General features: G+C 48.0%; 1 protein-coding gene across 1 annotated transcript in view; it reads right to left on the reverse strand.

Annotated features, from left to right (window-relative positions):
* Xylt1 (xylosyltransferase 1) overlaps nucleotides 1-13,163 on the reverse strand; it is a 296,492-nt gene that overhangs the window by 226,510 nt on the left and 56,819 nt on the right. The gene's annotated exons all lie outside the window — the stretch shown is intronic.

Genomic DNA, 13,163 nt, shown 5'->3' on the forward strand with positions numbered 1-13,163 from the left:
AGAGGAGGAGAGAGAAGAGAAGGGTGGACAAGAGGAAGCAATGAAAATCCCAACAGGCAAGAGATGGGGCAGTAAGATCATGGGTTTGAAGCCAGCCTGAGCTCCTTAGGGAGACACTCTCTCAAAAAGCATACCAGCCAATAAAATAAATGAATATCTTTGTCAACACAACCCAGCACACACCCCTGCCCTACTGTTGGGTGAATTATATAGAATGGATCCAGGACCCCGCAGTCCACTGTCTCTTAAATCCTGTCCCAAGTATAACCAGAACACTCAGGAGTCCTCCAAACCCAAGCATATCATGTTGAACATGTCTGTCAGAATCATGAGGCGCTTGTGAGCTTTGGGTACTTCCTCATCCCCGTTCACACTGGAGCAATCAGCAGACAGTCCTGGATTCTGACTACTGAGCTCTGCTGAGGAAGCTAATCCTTTTCTCTGCTAAATTTGAGCACACAAGAGCTACAAGGAGCCCAGAGACAAGTGACCCACTACACAGATGAACAACTGAGGTTCAGCAGGACAGAGAGGGCTCCTGACTTACTGCTATGCCCTTTCACCTTGGCTTCTTGCTATGACAGGGGCGCAGTGAGTCAAACACCACATAGGTTCACACACAAATACATGTGTATACACACCCAGATAGTCACACTTGTATCTTAAGAATTGAAATTTTTCCTTGGAAAGATGTAAATGATTACGAAGATCCATGCCCTCTCCCAACACGGGCTCTCACTCTTTATCTCAGGCTGACTTTGAACTTACAATCCTACTCCCTTGGCTTTCCAGTTGCTGGGATTATAAGAGTGTGTCACCAAATCCTAAAGCAATGATCACTTTCCAGAGACAGTGCAAATGTCGCTGGAGAAGAGTAAGCAGCTAGGGAGTTTCCGTTGGTAAACTGCTTGCCCTGCAAGCATGAGGACCTGAGTTCAATCCTTAGAACCCACGTAGGGTGCAGTGGAGCATGTCCATGATGCTGGTGATGGTGAGACGGGAGGCAAAGACAAGTGGAACGTTGGTGCTCCTTGGCCTGCTAGCTTATTTGGAGAAGTACCTGGTTAATGAAAGACCCCATCTCAAACAAAACATGGGTAGCTTCTAGAGAACATCACCCAAAGTTGTCCTCTGACTTCTGTGTGCATGAACACACACACCACATGCACACCCCACACACATGCATATACACATATGCGCACACATGTACAAACAAGAATGATGAAGGAAAATTAGTGTGGTATTCTCATCCTGAATGAGCTACATGGCACCTGGAGGATTAAAATCAATCAAATTCACAGCAGTGCTATCCAACACAGGCAACAGGGGAATGTCATGTCCACCTTAGGGCATCCCATCAGTAACGTGTATGGCGGGGATCCTGGACAGTGGACTACTGTGCTTGGAGAAGAAGGACACTATGACCCACGAGATAAAGATGGACTTTGACTGAGAGGCAGAAGGGCATGTAGATGATGGTGATCAGCAGCTGGACTCTGATGTAGAGCTATTGTTCCATGAGTTCATGGTTTCATTTTGGGAAGATGAGAACATGCTAGAGAGGGAAGCAGTGACAGTTGTCCATCAGTCTGACGGAACTTCATCTCATTGAGCCCTACACTTTGGAATACTGAAAAGGCAAAGTTTAAATGACCTAAAGTGTATATCATTTATATCACACACACACACACACACGATAGATAGATAGATAGATAGATAGATAGATAGATAGATAGATAGGCAGACAGACAGACAACAAGGGACAGAAGCTCTCATTCTGGTGAAAGTGAAAGAGCCAGTTTTCCAGAGGGGAGTACTGAGAAAAAAACACAAGCCAGGACCGAGGACAGACAGCATCCTCCAAGCTCCAGACACAGAGGGCGACCAGGCAGTCAGTCTGTGCAACCGCCTCTCTGCCACAGGAGGCTATTCTTGTCCGCCACAGCATCTGCATGCATCCTCAACCCCACTCTTAAATTTCCTCTGATACCTTTCGTGCCTTCCCTGAGATAAGAGGACCCCTTCCTCCTTGGCTGGCTGGGGTCACCCCACTGCTGCATCTTACCACACTAGTGGCCCACTACAATCCACAAGACTGACTCCAGGTAAACTGAGGTCTCTCATGGGGAAGTGTCCATATAGGCACAGAACCTCTGCCTATGACAACCTCTTCTACACACCTCCATCATCTTTCGTTTGCTGTAGTGTGATACTTGCTGCACGGCGCTGCTTGGGGATCGCGACAAGAAAACAGTCTGCATATATCCAGGACAGACACAGCTTTCTCTTATTTTATTCTACTCGATGTTCTAAAAGTTGTGCATTTTGAAAAAAGTTTTATTTATTTATGTATCTGTGCCTGGTGCCCCTGATGTCAGGAGCTTGGCTTGGACTCCCTGGGACTGTAGTTATAGATGGTTGTGAGCTACCATGTAGGTACCAGGGATTGAACCCTGGTCCTCTGCAAGAACAAGTGTTCTTGACCACGGACAGTGACCCATCTCTCTGGTTCCCACTTAACTCGTGTGTGTGTGTGTATGTGCTCACAAATACACATGGGTCAGAGGTCAACATCAGGTGTCTTCCTTATCACTCTACACGTCATTTTTGGAGACAAGGTCTCTCACAAACTTTGGAGTTCCAGGGATTCCCTCTCCCCCCACACCCTAAGATTACAAATGTACACTGCCACTCCCACCTTATAAATAGGCACTAGGTCCCAATGTTTGCTTGGCGAGCACTTTCCCCGCTGAGCTATCTCCCCAGCCCCAAGCACACTTCTTTACTTATGTATCTGATCTGCAGTAGGCAGTGGCCAGGGATGCCAAACCCTCATCCTGGGCCTTATTGTAAAGTTTCTGTTCCTGTTCCTCACTCACTGAGATTCAGGGTTCCTGGCAAAAGATCTGGGCTGTTTTCCAAGAAGCAAACAGGGTGCTGGGCATATGGTCTCTGCACAATGAATGCTGCCTTTGAACAGCGGTGAGGAGATGAATCGTTTAAACAAAGGGAATATTTACATTCTAAGAACTGCGTTAGGAATTGGTTTGTGTCAAAGGGAAAGCACAACAGCGTTTTGCAATGGCTGAAGCCTGGAGACAGGCTGTGTCTCCAACACCGTTAGACGCTAGCTTCCTGATCCGAAGCAAGGCGCTTCTAGCTATAAGTGCAGGGACATTAAAGGGTGAGTTCAGAGATGTAAGCAGCACCTAGACTAATAATGTTAGTGATGTCCTTGGCATGAAGCCTGTGGCCAGAGAGAGCTGGAGAATGTTCCTAATCACTCAGCCACTTGCAGATGGCTTAGGCACAGGAGCTGGGAGGTGACACCCAAACTGGTGAACTCTGGGTCTCATTAACAGAATCCAAGAACGTCAGAATGCTTTGATTCCTCTGTCTTTACTTATCTGTTAAAAAGTTTACTAGGTTTTTATTTAATGTATGTGTGTGCACGTGCAATCACACTCAAATAGGCATGCCATAGCCCACATGGTCAGACAACAACCCACGAGAACGGGTTCCTTCCTCCCACCCAGCTTGGTAACAAGCAAATTTAATGCCCTGACCCCATCTTATCAGCCCTTAGTCCTCTTTTACAGATGGAGAAACTGAAGCAGAAATGATGGATTAGCCAGAACACAAGCACATACCTACAATCCCAACTACTTCTGAGGTCAAGACAGGAGAACGGAAAGTTCAAGCCCTGACTGGACAACTGAGTTAGACTCTCTGGAAATGAAAAGCCAGCAGGGTCCCAGCTTTTAATTGAATAGGCTGGGCCAGGGGTACACAGATCCCACCCCTCTTTCAGTTCTCAGTCAGTGACTCTCAGTGGGTGAATGACCCTACTTTAGAGAAATAAGACTGGGCACCCTGAGATTTTATACAATGGGAGCAAAGGAGTGGGCCTGGGGGGAGGGCCAAGCTCACATTCCACAGGGGTTAAAAGCAGAGTTGCTTTTAATAGCAGCTTAAGCTTGGTTTGTAATGCTTTATGGATTAGTAAATACTTGCAGGGAAGGTGGAGGGGCTTGGGAACAGCAAAGCTGGAACCTGTCCAGTATGTATGTGTGTGAGACAGCACACACACACACACACACACACACACACACACACACACGAGAGGGATATCAACATGCAAAACATTCCATTACAAGGCACCTGGCTCTGAGAACCAGTTTAGAAGAGTAATCCAGCATGGATATATTTTAAGTCCCTCCTCTAAGAGTATTGACAATTTTCTAAATGTCATAAGCGCTTATCATGTGCCAGGTCTTATCCAAGCATGTGACAGACACCACTTCTTTCACACTCCACGGTAGCCCCAGGACACAGGAGCTGGGCATGATTTCACTAAGTCTGAGAGAGGGAGGTTCGTGGGTGATAGAGATGATATCACGACAAAGTGTAAAACCCAGGTACCGTGTGTGTCAGAGAGGAGTGTAGCTACCATGTGCACACTCATGCACACGCACACGCTCACACACACAACAAGGGGCAAAGCATGCCTTCCAAACACTGGTGCACACGCCTTCTCATATGTATAGGGTCATAACTCTCCCAGGACCATGAGTTTCCTATCTTTCTGGCCCACCTCTTTGCTTGGGAAAGCTCTTCTTTCCCTGGTTCTACCATGAGCCACATATCCCTGATCCAATTTGTTCAGGACACAAAAACCTGAAATCCTAACCAGTGCCTCCAAAGACTCCGGTATCTGCCTATAGCAGGAGGATCTATGTTTGGAGGAGGATGAGGAAGAACAGCTAAGACAGGGAGAGGCAGGTGAGAGACACTGCCAGGAAAGCAGAAGAAAACCACGAGGATCCGGTGTGCCCCAACCTGGGTGCGACAGTGACTGAACTGTCATCATACCACATGCCAGACTTGGACATCTCTACATTGACTCTTCCGACCTTACAGTACTGGGATGCACATATCCCAATGCCCCCGAGCCCAAGGCAACTGCCCTTGGCCGCTCTACTTGGAAAAGGTGGGGTAGCTAGGGTGTGGAGGGGGGGAAGAAGTCAGCTTCAGGGCCTCTCCCATATCCAGCACAGCCTTCTGCCTGCCGTGGCTACCTGTGAGCTTCTCATCACCTTGTTTCACTCCATTGAAAAATGGGAGGTATTAGTTACCCGCATGTCCCTCGGCGGGGAAGCGCCATGATTAATTAGGTAACAACTGTGAAGCACTCCCAGCTCTGGAGAGAAGGGCACCTTGGGAGAGGAGCTACGAAAACACGGGCACTGTCATGAACACGATCGTCATTATCATCTCCGTCATGGCTCTCCTGCCTGGAGACCATTAGTGTCTCCCACGGCCCAGGACAAGATGCAGCTAACTGTCTGACGGGCACAGCCACCTGAGCTGTTGTGTCCCATCTTCCTCCACCTCATACATCCCTCAGGAGCCTGGGTACCCCAAAGGAGAACCCTGCAGGTCCCCACACTCAAGCTTCAGGGAGGACAGCTCAAATCCCATCATTTCAGCCCCTCCCCCCAACTTCCCTGCTGAGTGTTCAGCATCTATGGTATCACTGTGTGTGTGTGTGTGTGTGTGTGTGAGAGAGAGAGAGAGAGAGAGACAGAGACAGAGACAGAGAGACAGAGAGAGAGAGAGAGAGAGAGAGAGAGAGAGAGAGAGANAGAGAGAGAGAGAGAGAGAGAGAGAGAGAGAGAGAGAGAGAGAGAGAGAGAGAGAGAGAAAGAACTGCTTTTTCTTTTCCTGAGCGCTCTGCTAGTCCAGGTATGTAAACAGCAGTGTTCTTAAGCCATCTGTGGTGTGCACACCTGCAATCCCAGTCCTTGGGAGGCTGAGTAGGAAAACTCACAAGCTTGAAACCAACCTGGTCTGCAAACCATACTGAAATCCTGTTTCAGTGTTTATGCATGAGTTTCCCAGAGTTAGTATCCAGCAGTTTTAAACATCTTTCATGGGTGCAACCCTGTCATCTAGACCTCCTCTTGTGTATAAAAGACTTGATCCCAGGCTGGTGACCACGTCAGTTACAATACCTCAGTGACCAAAATACCTGACAGAAGTGACATTATTACTCTGGCTCATGGTCTCAGCAGGATTTCAGCCCCTTAGGAGGAGGGAGGGCAGGTCCATCAGATCATTGCAAACCAAGAAGCAGAGAACATGGTTCAGAACTAGGGCTATGTGTCACCTTTGAAGGCCCACTGCACCAAGAGGTGGTGACTAAGTGTCCAGACACAAGCCTGTGAGGACATCCCAAGGTGACTGGCCTGTGACTGTAACACCTGATTGACAGTTCTTAGTTGAATGGGATATGAGGGGTGGGCTGTCAGGAGGAAGATGGACAGCGGGAGTGTGGCTTTAAGAGGCCTGAACCCCTCCTTCCTCCTGTCCTTCTTTGCTTTCCATCTGTCATGAAGGTAAGAAATATTTGCTATAAATCTTTACCACCATGGTGCCATGCAGACCTCAGGCCCTGAACAATGAAACTAGAGGACTGTAGGCAGAAACCTCTGAAACCAGGAGCCAAAATCTTTTTCTTTCTTTCTTTTGTTTCCTTGGCTGTTCTCTTACAGTAATAAAGTCTGGTGTAAGCCATAGCCGAGAATATGTATTTGTGCATGCAAGCACATGTGAACATGTGTGTGTGTTCACGCACGCGTACACGAGCATGGGAGCATAGAGTGTGGGGGCCAGGTCTAATGTCAGCGGCCAAGTCTAAAGTCAGCTATCTTTCCCAGTCATTCTGTGCCTTATGTTTTGAGAGAAGGTTCTTTCACTGGACCAGAAGCTCCCTGATTTAGCTAGGCTGACTGGCCAGCAAGCCCCAAGGATCTTGTCTCTGCCTCCCTAGTGCTGGGGTTCCTGGGGAATCACACTTGCACCCGGCTCTTTATGTAGGCGCTGGAGTCAAACTTATGTCTTCATGCTTGCGAGACCAGAACTTTTCTGACTATGCCGTCTCCCCAGGCCCCAGCATGTGTAACTTTAGGCCTGGCCCTAAGAGAACCTACAGTTTGTTAAAGGGACGTAGTGGACATTTCCTACTACTTCATGGCAGGGACTATTACATCTACTCTGCACGATGACCTCATGGGACGGGTGTGTCACTACCAAATGACAGGGAGGGAAACTGAGGCTGTGTGACTGAGACAAGACAAAGTAAATCCAGGTTGAGTGTCTTCTATCTCCAGCGGTGTCATAACCACACAGCTGGAAATGAGATCAGTGAGATTAGTGCAGCACAGCCAACATTTATTTCCAGAGCCCTGGGAACTAGTGAACCAAACCATAAGGCCCAGGCTCTGGATTCAGATGGAGCCAAGTTCTCCATTCTGCCCCAGGGCACAGCTTTCTTCCTGCCATACAAGACCCTCCACAGGATTTATCAGCAAAAACCCTCACTAGAGCTGGGCATAAAGCTTAGTGACAGACACACCGCCTGGCACATGCAAAGCCCAGCCCGGGTTCCAACTGAGCACTTCAGAAACCTTAAAAGGAAAAGGAATACTGAAAATGTGAAGCTAGACGGAATGAGGGGCTGCATCTGTAGAGACTGTTGAAAAGGGGAGAGCGGGGATATGGGACAAGGAGCTTGAAGGTCAGGCAGACGGGCCAGGTGTGGGGATAGGAACAGGGGATAAAGGGGTGGGGGTTATGTGGGGTTGTGGGTAAGAGCGTGTCATTGTGCTTCCTGGGAAGCCTGGGCTGAGACCACAACATGGAACCAAGGTCTGCTGACCAAACAGTTCATTCAGCGTGACAGTGGGGACAAGCAGGTCAGCCTGGGTTTGGCCCTTTGTAAGGAAACAAGGGCATGCAGGGGTGCCAGCACCGAGCACAGAGGCGCGGGAGTCTGTGTAGTGAGCTATAGTTTCCAGAAGACAAAAGAGCACAGGGAGGTCTTTGAGATCCATTATTTGTTTTGTTTTGTTTTTAGGAAACACAGCCTCACTACGCGGCCCTGGTTGACCTTGATCTCAAAACCATCCTGCCTCCAACTCCCAAATGCTGGGCCTGCGGATGTGTGCCACCAGGGCCGGCTAAGCTCTGTTCCTTGCCAAAAGCACAGGATTCAAGGAAAAGCCAGCACAGCCAACAGCGTGTTGTGTTTGAGAGTGTAAGATTTCATATTCTGTGCACATTTAATGCAAAGGCGAGAAGTAACGCTCATGTTCCCAACACGCACTAGCTCCTGCCTTTACTTTCAGTAAATCATAATTTCCTTGTAAGAAAATAAGACAATGAGGGTTAGAGCCCAAAGACCAAGCAGGACAGCAACAACTCCACAGCTGTCCTGTGAGTGCACGTGTTCAAACAGGTAAGTCCCGGGGGCTGCGGCCACACACAAACCTCCTCCCTAACTCAGCCCCAGGACACTTTCACACCCTCTTTGCTCAAGCTTAAAATGCAGGCAACATACTTTCTGGTCATGGATAACTTAAAAGAGAAATACAAGGGAGCTGGGGGAATGATACTGTGGTTAAGAGCACTGGCTGCTCTTCCAGAGGACCTGGGTTTGATTCTCAGCATCCACATCAGATCATTTCACAACCTTCTATAACTCCGATGGGGGACTCCAACACCCTCTTCTGGCCTTTACAGACACTGCACAAACATGATGCACATATATACATGCAGGCAAACATTCATAGACATGAATTAAAATAAAACAGCTTTTTTAAAAGAGAGAAATGCAGTTTAGATGGTTCAGTGAGTGAAGTGCTTGCCGTGTAAGCTTGAGGACTTGAGTTCAGATGCTCAACACCCCTAAAAAGCCAGACAGCCAGCATGCACCTGTATTCATAGGTGGGAGTGGGCAGAGACAGCTGGATCCCTGGCATTTTCTTACCAGCCAATCTAGGGAAATCAGGGCACTGCTGGTGCCCTGTCTCAAAAACTAAGGTGGAAATCTACTGAGGAAGAAGCCTGAGTCCACTCCTAACCTCCATGTGCATATGCATGCATAATATTTTTAAAGGAAAAAAGCAAGCTATGTATCCCTCCATCCCAGTCCAGCTAAAAATTAAAGGTGACGGATCTGAGACAGGATGGCGAACCAGGAGTCAAAATGCAGCGGGAAACCCCCTATCAACTTTTAATCCTCCCATAATCAGCTGCACGCAAACCTGTTTTCAATTTAGTGACAGCTCTCTAAGCCGCCACAAGCTCTTGAGGTATTTTTAGTCAAGTACAAATTCACCAAGTGCCTTAAGTCAGGAAGTGACATTGCTCAGGTGTGGCTCTCAGGGGACTCAGGTTCTGGTCCTTTGTCTGTGGAAATCACCATTTCTCATTTGCATACAATTAGATAATCACTCACCTCCTACCCTTCTTTGGCATCCCAGCCAGGGATGTCAGCTCTGGGTTGGAGAAATCTACTCTCCATCCCAATATCATCACCAGGAAGTGATCAGCGGGGAGAGGAGGAAGGAGGAAAAGCACCCAGAACCAAGCTGACCAAGAACTACGTCTGCCCCTAGACCCAACAGGCTCCATCCTATGAGCCTGTGGCTGCTGGACATCCACCAGCTCTAGGTCAGGAGTGACAGACCAAGGAGCAAGGCAGGAATTACAAGTGGAAGCCATGTGAAAGGGTGAACACCCACAGGGACACCAGCCATCCAGTGTTGATCACACACCTGCAGAAAGACATTTTGGTTCAGTTTGGCTTGGGAGACACACTTTCATGTAGCTGAGGCTAGTCTCAGACTAGCATGACTTGGAACTTCCAATCCTCCTGCCTCCACTTCCTGAATGCTGGGGTTATAGGTGTGTACCTGTACCACCATGCCTGTTTTTTGTGGTCCTGGGGACTGAACCCATAACTTCATGCGTGCTAGGCAGACACTACCCACTGAGCCACTTCCCCAGGAAGGACTTTCGATATATCTCTTCCTGTCGAGTCTCCTAGAGTCAATCCATCTCCAGTTCACTGGAAAATCCAACCGAATCCACATCAAATGTGTCCAAATCTCCATTGGTAGCTAGTTCAGTTTATAACAGTTCCAGAATTAGAACATGTTTTTGCTGGTCAAGGGCCCATTTCCATCCACTGCCCAGAGGGACCTTTATAACACTGTAAACCTGGACACATAAGGGGATTACCATGTATATCCCACCCGTGGTCCAGATCTCACATGCCCAGGCATGAATGTAGCCCAACACACAGCCATCAATTGGCCAAAACATTGTGAGGTTTCTTTATTTGAAGGGATGGGGGGCAATAATTTGTAGCTCACTTGCAAAGACCTCCGATGTGAACATTATAGATGACAATGTCCTGTCACAATGTCAGAAGACCGAGCGTCCCTGGAGTCACACACCATTGGGGACAATGTCATGTCACAATGTCAGAACGCCGAGCACCCCTGGTACCACACACACCATTGGGGCGGCTTCGATTTTTACTAGAAATAAAATCTGCATTTCTCCTGGGTCATCGGGGACCAGAAGTCCTCGCTGTGTCTGCCTCTCAAGTTCATCTGACGCTATCCTTTTGTCCTCTATGTTCCAGAACTGGCAGCCTTCTATTTCTAGATTATTCCATTATCTCTGAAGTCCCAAGGCCTTTCCTCTCTGCTCACAAGGTTTTTCCTTGGTGTTTTCTCATGGTTCTCGGGTCGCCAAACTCTCTAGCCGGACGCCACCCCGCAGGCGGGTTGCTCGTACAGACACTCCTCCTCACATGCCCACACCCCCCTCGCACTGGCTTGTTTTCATTCCGTGACCCACACTCATGACATATATCAATTTTTCAAAAGCTTTTATTTCTTGATAGAGTCTCATGTCTAGGCCACGCAGACTCTGAAGCTGCGATCTTCCTGCGCTGACCTCCGCAAAGCTGGGGTTGTAGGTGTGGCCCCAGCACCTCACTGAGACTTAGCAATTTAACCCCCCCCCCATGATGTGTTCCCTTAAAAAGCTGGTGCTCAAGAATATTTGTTGAATAACTTGATAACTAGTAGAAGATGCCACAGCTATGGTACATTAAAAAAAATAAACACACCCAAAATGGACACAGGTCTGTGTGTCTTGTATAACAGCCTATCTCAGTTTAGATGCTAACCGACTGTCAGAAATAGGGCAAATTAACTACTAACTTCTCAAGTTCACATTGTTCTAAGCTTATTTTAAATAGTTTCCAATAAATTAATTAATTTAAATTAAAACCAATTGAAAGAAAAATTTGAGTTAAGCATCTCATGCAGTAAGAACAGCTCGAGTGTTCTCAGCAGCGGGAGCTAACCCACAGTCGCTGTGTCTCCTTGGCAAGTGTGGCCCAGACCACTCACTGGGCCAAAAGCAACTATTGCAATGAAGGCAGTGTTTATCGAGCGCTTGCTGCATGCTGGGCCCTGTGTTCAGGCACCACCACAGGGCTTATGAAATTGCTTATATTAGCCTCACGAGAATCAAATAAGTACATATTCTACCTGCTACATCCAGCCCACCACATGCCACGACACAGCTAAAAAAAGAGTGCCTTAGTCAATATGGTGGCTCCTGCCTGCAATCTAAGGACTACAAAGTTGAGGGAGTAACACGAGGTAGAGGTTACCCTGGGTTTCCTATCAAGATAGAAACAAGAGAGAAGGGAGGTGGAAGGGGAAAGAAAAGGAACAAATTAGACAGAGGTGTGAAGAGGTTTGCCCATGGGGCGGAGACAGGGCTGACACTGTTCCTTCACCCATAGAGACAGGTTAACGGTCTCTCCAGTATTACAATCTGAAAATTCACCTTTCAAAGGTCATTACGTCATAAGGGTAGAACCCTTACAAGAATAGACACAACGCAGATGACCATCCCCTTGGGCAAAGGAGGACTCAATAAGAAGGCAGCTGTGTAGGTGTCCAGACACGGCGGTCACCACAGGCCAGGTCTGCTGGTGCCATGATCCAACGTCCCAGATTCCAGAAAATTGGAAATATGTATTTGTGGCTTAACATCACTAGAAACCTGTGAGTGTATTGTGGAGTTGGGTACTCAGAAGTGAGGGGGTGTGGGGACGGAGGGGGGCTGCTATAAGAGGTGAGTGAGCTGTTGAGGGGTTTCTGGTGCATGTGACCAAGACGTTGGCAGAAGAGTGACAACATGCTAGGACAGGCAAGCACTGCCATAAAGGGGCTTCTAAGGTGACATGGGCAAGAGTTCAAGCAAGTTCCCAGCCTCTGCAGAAATACAAAGACAGGCAGTGATGCTGGCTTATCTAGGGCCAGCAGGGACCGTTCTAACAATTCAGGAACAACCATATGTAACGTGGTCCTGGACGAAGGAGAAGCAACCTGTTCATTTTTCTCTCTGCTGCTATGGTACAATACCCTGACCAAGAAGCAACAGAAAGAAGAAAGGGCTTATTCTAACTCACAATTCCAAGTGACAGCCCGTTACTGAAGAGGCGTCAGGGTGGGAACTCAAGCAGCCAGCCACATCCTATCCACAGCCATGAGCCGAGAGAAACGAGTGCCCCCATGCTGGCTGCTTGCTTCTGCGGGCTATGCCTGGCTAGCTTTCCCCACTCTGACACAGTTTGAGGCCCAGCCTTGGAATAGTAATGCCCACTATGGGCTGGTTCAATTAAAAATCAGGAGAATCACCAATAGATATGTCCACGGACCAACCTCATCTAGACAACTCCCCAAGTGAGGCTCTCCTCTGAGGCGACTCTAGGACAGGACAAGTTGAAATTTAAAACTAACCATCAAAAAGCCCTCTTAGTAAGCCAGACCCAAAAAGAGGAACATGGGATGTACTCACTCATATTTGGTTTCTAGCCATAAATAAAGGACATTGAGCATATAATTCGGGTTCTTAGAGAAGCTAAATAAGGAGAACCCAAAGAAAAACATATAGGCATCCTCCTGAACATTAACCTTCATCAGGCGATGAAAGAAGACAGAGACAGAGACCCACATTGGAGCACCGGACTGAAATCTCAAGGTCCAAAGCAGGAGCAGAAGGAGAGCGAACATGAGCAAGGAACGCAGGACCGCGAGGGGTGCACCCACACTGAGACAATGGAGATGCTCTATCGGGAACTCACCAAGGCCAGCTGACCTGGGTCTGAAAAAGCCTGGGTTAAAACCGGTCTCACTGAACATAGAGGACAATGAGGACTACTGAGACATCAAGAACAATGGCAATGGGTTTTTGATCCTATTGCATGTATTGGCTTTGTGGGAGCC

The sequence above is a fragment of the Alexandromys fortis genome, unplaced genomic scaffold (assembly GCF_014885135.2).
Source record: "Alexandromys fortis isolate MF-2015 unplaced genomic scaffold, M_Fortis_MF-2015_v1.1 scaffold_45, whole genome shotgun sequence".
NCBI classification, from domain to species: domain Eukaryota; kingdom Metazoa; phylum Chordata; class Mammalia; order Rodentia; family Cricetidae; genus Alexandromys; species Alexandromys fortis.